Genomic DNA, 7500 nt, shown 5'->3' on the forward strand with positions numbered 1-7500 from the left:
AGCAGAATGGAACAAATTGCCCAAGATACGTGCTGATACAACTGTAGAAGTCATGCTTCAGGCCAGTGGGGAGGTGGTCATTTTGTCTGATATGGTTTTGTGTGAAAGAAAATAATGCTCAGCACAGTGAGACATTTCTTTCTTTCTTTCTTTCTTTCTTTCTTTCTTTCTTTCTTTCTTTCTTTCTTTCTTTCTTTCTTTCTTTCTTTCTTTCTTTCTTTCTTTCTTTCTTTCTTTATGAGCCAACGATTACATACCCATACTGACAAGTATGGCATACCCTTGGATGCAGCATTGTAAGCCTAACATTAGTCACAAACAAGACTAAAAGAGAACCACACTTGGCATTGAACTCATTAACGATGAGAATGCAGTCCTCCAAGATGCACTGTCTACTCCGGCGGTATTGTAGCTAGTGACGGCACTGTCGCCTCTAAGGCACCAATTCTTAAGATTACGAAGAAACATTGTGTGGCCCTTCATCCTGCTGTGGTGGGTGCGGCAACAAAGCATTACCGTTTAACCAAACTCTCTGTCCATACTGGAGTGTTGTCACTGACGACCCTCATGTCCATGGCATGCCCCATTCAGTATGAGTGTTGCTTCTGACCGATCCTCCTCTTCAAGAGCTATGCAGGTTATGGTGTCTGAGATCAGACTATCGGATGCACTTAACTACATCTACTAATACTTATTTGCGATACCTTTGGAATCTCTTGGTGATACAGATTGCAAGGAACTATTTGCTGCTTTCTGTCTTGTGCATTTCTGCACTAGAAATGTGTACAGCAGTGTGTACATATGCAATAAACTGTAGATGTTCTCTGTGATTTTTTTTAAGTAGTTCTATTTCACTTAAGTTTGGTGCCGTAAGTTTATACATGATATACCCAGTTGGTGGTGTTTTTTTATTTAATTCGTGTATGCATAAATAAGTACCCCCATTGGTTTGTTATAGTTTTCACATTCTGTCTTATTCAAAGACATAAAGCCGAGCAAGTGAAGACCATGGTGTGTTTGTGTAGTTTGTGGTTTGTCAGATTGATCATAGTTTGCGCGCTTTCTTCATGGGGATCAAATTTGGAAGAAGCAGATGTTCAGCTTCCCTTATCAGCATGTATAATTAGTTCAATTTACATATGCGTTTAAGCAAAACACATCCAGCAAAGTATGTTTTTTCCCCCTCACAAAATATTGATTCAGGAACCAAGAACATACACGGGGAGAGAGAGAGAGAGAGAGAAGAAGAAGAAAAAAAGCAACCTCCTACTCGAACTGTCATAACAGTTTCCAAGCCTATCTTGCGCTCTCCTGCACCTCTTGAAGTTTTTTTCACTTCAGTTTGTCACCAAAAATAAACATGGTTCCACTCTTACTGTGGCAAGAAGAACTTCAAATTTAAGGATTTTTCTTCTCATTTATTTTTTTTGCCGCCACTTCAAAATATTTTAGATCTTGTTAATGTTCACCATTGAAAATCAGCTCTAATGTTGGAATGCTTTGAAGCATTCATTTATTTATTTCCCTCTTTTTCTCCCCCACCAATTTCTCTTCGCAAGCCATCTTGAGCCCATGCACAGAGTCATTAGTAAAAAATTAGCTATGCCTCAGTTAGGTTTCTGCCCTAAAGAGCCCAGATACGCGCGGCTCTCTGTGTATGGATCGTCCAAATGCTAAGTACTGTCGCAACATATGATTCGCATGTCATTAGCCAGGTGGCTTTCATTAGCTAAATTACTGCCATTTATTATTATTAATTATTTGTAAGAGGGGAGTTTTTCCCCTTAATAATGAATAGCTGGAAGGATATCATTTTAATTAGCTTGAGATGCAATCTATCGTTGTACAGCCTATTTGTTGTGCTCCATCCGTGCCGGTTTATTATATACTGTATGAAGTGCATGGAGCTGATGGGGAGGAAGAAAGGGGTTTGGTGGTCTTTACTATGGCTGTCTAGGAATATGATCTCATTATTTTGCCACAAACGTCTGTGATGTTAGCGGTGTAATGCTATCAATTCAGGGATCTGGTAGTGAGGGAATGCTGGGGTGGAAATGGAGCTTGGGAAGAGAATAGGTTATGTTTTTTTGTTGTTGCTATGGTAGGGAGTTATACCATCCTTTTTAGTGTAACATTACCTGAAAAGGCCAACCATGTGTGTGAAAAAAGGGTACAATTTTACAATACCAGATCTCACCTAACCTGTAATTTCACATAATTTATCTCTGTAAGAGTGACGAGTCTCCAAATTACGCCACGAGGTAGGTAAGCAGACGGACACAATTGTGGACGAGCAGTGGGAGATTATTTTATTTTATTATTTCTTTTTTTTTGTCCTAATGAAATTTCCCTTTCCCTTTCGTTTCGTTTCTCTGTGTGCATATTAATTGAACGTGGTCGGGTACGGTAGGTTGCTGAGGGGGATAATTATGCTGGGTGGTGGTGAATGATTTTCTAAGCGCCGCTCTTGTTCCTAACCTTCTGTTTTGCGAGCTTCAAATTACAGGCTAGAGGCCCAGCGTGACTCTGTGATGCTGCCCTAATGGCTTTGAGATCGAGAACTCAACTCAGCACCACCTGAAATGAGTTTTGTGCACTTAGTCGATCTCTTCCCTTTTATTCCACAGCTTTAAAGTAACAAGGACTATAGAGCATTTATATAGCATTGTATAAATCATAGTATGCTTTTTAAAATGAAAAGCGATTTTTAACAACCACTAGGTGATAAAAGTATAGGCTAAATTGTGTTGAGTGATTCCTTGTTCATATGGCGTTAGTTAAAGGCCAACTTTCGATAAAACACAGTTTTACTCAATCCTTTTGAAAGTCGGACGGTCACCCCAAGTTAAACTCACTTGCAAGGCTCTCATAGCGGTGCGTCACCTCGCCTGGCTGTGTTTCCCGGTGTTTCCCAATTGACAAAAACAATTGACATAAACGGGTGAATCACGAAAGCCTTTCTGTGTTGCGTCACATTGAAAGAAGGCGTTACCCATAATTTATGTCCACCCATTTCTCTAAAAACATGTAGAGTACTTTTTTCTGCTTGTTTTCAAAACAAGCGAAGTCTGGTGGCCCGAAACCTAGCTTAGCTTGGCTATCAGCTGGTTGCTACTCTCAGATACACACAGCGCACAAAGCCTCATACATACAGCATGTCCACTCTGATTGCTCCGTGCCTGCAGCTCGCCTAGGGGTCGCTGTCGAAAGAGCACAGCCCTGAATGGAGCCTGCACGCCTCCATTGACGCCCCTATAGTGCAGTACCACCCGGGGAAGTGGCGACTCTGTTTCCCATTGCAATCTCTCCAAGAACAGGAGGACTGAGCCAATCAGAGACGCATTTCCTCGAGAGCAAGAGGAGTGAGCCAATCAGAGACGCATTTCCATGAGAAACCCGGAACACTCTCTCGTTTCTCCACAAGCCACCTTGGTAGCTTGCAAAAACGGCTTGAAACAAAGCAACCAGAACGTTTTTTAAAACAGGACCAACGCGTAACACATTCAATAACAATGGGGAACACAGCAATATTACTGAAATGACGTTGAGAGGACACCTTTAACAACAAAAGTATTGGTGAAAGTTCATTCAGTGGTTTGCTAACACACGAATTGACCTCCTGATGACGTGGGGTACCTGCGATTATTGAACTGCCAGAGCAGTCAGTTGGGCTATTATGTTGCATTTAGTTGTGTGTGTGTGTGTGTGTGTGTGTGTGTGTGTGTGTGTGTGTGTGTGTGTGTGTGTGTGTGTGTGTGTGTGTGTGTGTGTGTGTGTGTGTGTGTGTGTGTGTGTGTGTGTGTGGCCTGCGAGGTGTCATGAGAGGTATCTATTTACTCTAGAGGCACTGCCGATTGTGATAAGTCTAAGCAGGAGTTTTTTTGGGAGGGGTGGGGGCGGGGTAAGGGGTCAGGACGGGAGGAAGCAGAGAGGGTGTGAAGATTAGTCCGTGCCCGTGTACTCAGGAAGGTGTGAAATGACCGGGCCTTTATCTGCCCCGAGTATTTGCAGATGCAATCAGGGGGAGGTCAGGTCAACGCAGAGTCAGACCCTGGACAGTGTCATTGGCTGGCCCTTTGGCTGGCGTGAGAAGGCATCTGATCCAGAGATAAAGCAAGCAGTCCCCTTAAGCCAGAGGATGACTGTCCACGACCCCCATCACGCCATTCCATTCCCTCTTCTCATTCCTTCTTCTCATTCCTTCCTTTTTGCTTTTGTGAATTGATGTAGTGCCGCAATAAACTGTGTATGAATAAGCAAATCTGTGCTTTTTCCTCGTTGTCTGAAATTGAAGTCATGAAATATTAAACAGTATGGTAAACTAATGGACGTTAACTCGCCCCGCTCCTCCCAGCCTTTTCTGAGAGCGATATGGCTGTACACTTGTTCGATGCATCAATTTGAATCGTTTGCTTTTTTTGTTTTGACATCTCCGCAGAGCTTTAAATCCCTGCAAATTGGTCGTTGCTTAAGAGATGGGTTTTCCGTTGGTGTTTTTTCATCAATTTGTCCATTATCGTCGACAACAAAGGCTTACAAAAAAAAATTCTCGTAGTTAGCCTTGCAAGCAAACGTCGGGGAATAAACATGTCTCGGTTTTGTAACGCTACTGTGGAGAGTTCTCACAGGAGACCGCAGCAGCGATTGTAAAGCACTGTGCATCGCTCCATATTTTAGCATGAATTGAAGCGCAGAGCACCCTGGAGAGCACAGGTTGAATATACATTAATGCTGAGCCCGCAATAACTTACTGCTAATGTCTGCTCAGTGGGATGGGGCACATCGGACGATATTGCTCGGGTACAAGCATATGACAGGCCATATAACAGGCACACCGCCTAAGGTTTGGAGCCATGTCATCTAAAAATGCTCTTTCAGGTTTCGAGTTCTGAGGTTTAAGTGCCGTGCCGTTTGATTTGAGTTGATATCTACCTTTGTGTCGTATATTCTTTTTCATTCGTGCTTTTCTTCATGCTGAATCCAGGAAATTTAAACAAATGTTTATAGATGCATGCTGAAGCTTATGCATGCGTGTGCGCCCACATACACACACACTCACACACACTCACACACACACACTCACACACACACACACACACACACACACACACACACACACACACACACACACACACACACACACACACACACACACACACACACACACACACACACACACACACACACACACACCAAAACACACACACACACGTGCGGTCAGTGTACACACAGAGGGGGTAAAAAAGCACAGTCATCCCTTGCAGTTTGGAACAGATATGTTTTCACAGATATTAAGGGCAGTTTACATCCCTTTAAACTTAACAGGGTAAAGATTTAGCAATTAGGCGGTAATCATGATCATTATGCAGGGTAATCCATTTAAAACCTAACAGATGTTTGATTCAAGAGAAGCGGACCCAGCCATGACCACGAAGCGGCACGGTAATATTCTTAAGATGCTCAGGTGCAAGGTTGTCAGGAGGGTTGTTATTCACCTACTTCTAAGTGTTCACATGTTGACAGTTGACCGTTTAATGGCTCACTTAATTGCAGTCACCCTTTGGCCTACAGGTATCACAGTAAATTAACGCTGGTGGCAGCCATGTTTTCTTGTGGGTTGGGTGGTGTTCTCAGAGGTGTGTGTGTGTGTGTGTGCGTGTGTGTGTGTGTGTGTGTGTGTGTGTGTGTGTGTGTGTGTGTGTGTGTGTGTGTGTGTGTGTGTGTGTGTGTGTGTGTGTGAGAGAGAGAGAAAGCGAGAGTGAGAGTTTGAGGGAGATGTTGTTCTTTCTCTTGCCCCCACAGGCTAATGTACACTGGAACCATAGTTAACCCTTTGCATTCTCCATGTACAACTTTTTCAATCAATGGTCTACATTTCAGTTTGATGATGTCTTCCATATTCACTTAGTGTCATAAGTATGCAAAAAGCAAACTGGCTTATTTTGAGAGATTTGGACTGCTGTAAAAGTATTTTGCAAAAAAAATGTCCTATACGTAGACACTATTTCAATACAGATAGGAAACGAGGGGGTTTCGCTTGGTATTTACACATCATTCTCTGGTGACCTGTAAGGAAAAGTCCATTAAATTTTACAATCAGATGTACTGAGTGAACTGAGGCTGAGCACTGCATGGAAATACAGTGATCACTGGAGACAAGCGCAGCGCAGCAGTAGCTAGCTATGGGGCTTTTGGTTGCATCCAATTAGAAAAACAAAATCTGTCGCCACCTTAGAATACTCCTGATCTATAGTGTGTGTGTGTGTGTGTGTGTGTGTGTGTGTGTGTGTGTGTGTGTGTGTGTGTGTGTGTGTGTGTGTGTGTGTGTGTGTGTGTGTGTGTGTGTGTGTGTGTGTGTGTGTGCGCGCGCATGCATACATGTGTGCATACATTTCTCTGTTGGGAGTTTGGAATCCCCCTTACCATCAGCCCACCACCCCCTACACACACACACACACACACACACACACACACACACACACACACACACACACACACACACACACACACACACACACACACACACACACACACACACACACACACACACACACACACACACACACACACAGAGCCAGGTGTTTGACATTGAGCGGTGCTGGAGATGAATGTAGCTTATGGCAACCCATGGAATTGACCGGCTCTTGGGAGTCCCCGCTTCCTGCCGTGAAAGTTTCCATTTTCAAAGCCCATCAGCTGCGGCGGGGATTGTTCCAGAATGTCCCCATATGCCAGTGCTGACAGTCAGGCAAACTTTCTACACCACCACCACCCCCCATTCCCACCCCCACCACCCTATTCTACTAAACTCCATCACCACCACCACCATCACCCCACTCCAGCTACGCCACCACCACCACCATCACATCTCTCCAGCTCCATCACCACCACCAGCTCGTCCCTCCACCACCATCAGCACCATGGGGGGTGCTCACCACACCCCCACCATCCCTTCTCACTGGCCCAAACTCCCCACGCAGGCCTTTGTACATCCCATCCCCAGCACCACAACTACCACCACAACTCACCACATCCCATCCAACACCCCCTCCGCATCATAACTCCAACATCATCCCCACCATCAGCTACGTCCCCCCACCCCTCCGCAACATTTCTCCATCACCCTTCCCCAACCACCCATGCAGGACTGAAGCATTTCCCCAACTGAGATTCCCTCGCCGCCGATAAATCACATTTCAATATGTTGCCGATGAGCAGCGCCAGGTTCTCTGGGCCAGTGGTAACTGATCTGAACCACATCAGGTACTACTAGCAGAGATTCTTTAAGTGTAGAGATATGCCAATGTAATAGGTTTCTATGGGCACCTAACATGACCAGGTTCCGGTCTGCCTAAAGGAGCGTGTCATAATACTCCTAGCATTGAATAGAACAGTTCTTAGGTCTGCCTAGGTCTGCCTAAAGGGGGATCCCCCCCCCCCAATAATAGAACCCAGAAACAATGGGCCAATGGAACCTCTCTCTCTCTACTCTCTCTGCTA

At 44.5% G+C, this 7500-nt stretch overlaps 1 protein-coding gene across 2 annotated transcripts in view; it reads left to right on the top strand.

Moving 5' to 3' along the window:
* The window catches only part of cdin1 (CDAN1 interacting nuclease 1), a 93910-nt gene that overhangs the window by 11071 nt on the left and 75339 nt on the right, over nucleotides 1–7500 (top strand). The window lies entirely within an intron of this gene.

The sequence above is a fragment of the Engraulis encrasicolus genome, chromosome 19, assembly GCF_034702125.1.
Source record: "Engraulis encrasicolus isolate BLACKSEA-1 chromosome 19, IST_EnEncr_1.0, whole genome shotgun sequence".
Taxonomy (NCBI): domain Eukaryota; kingdom Metazoa; phylum Chordata; class Actinopteri; order Clupeiformes; family Engraulidae; genus Engraulis; species Engraulis encrasicolus.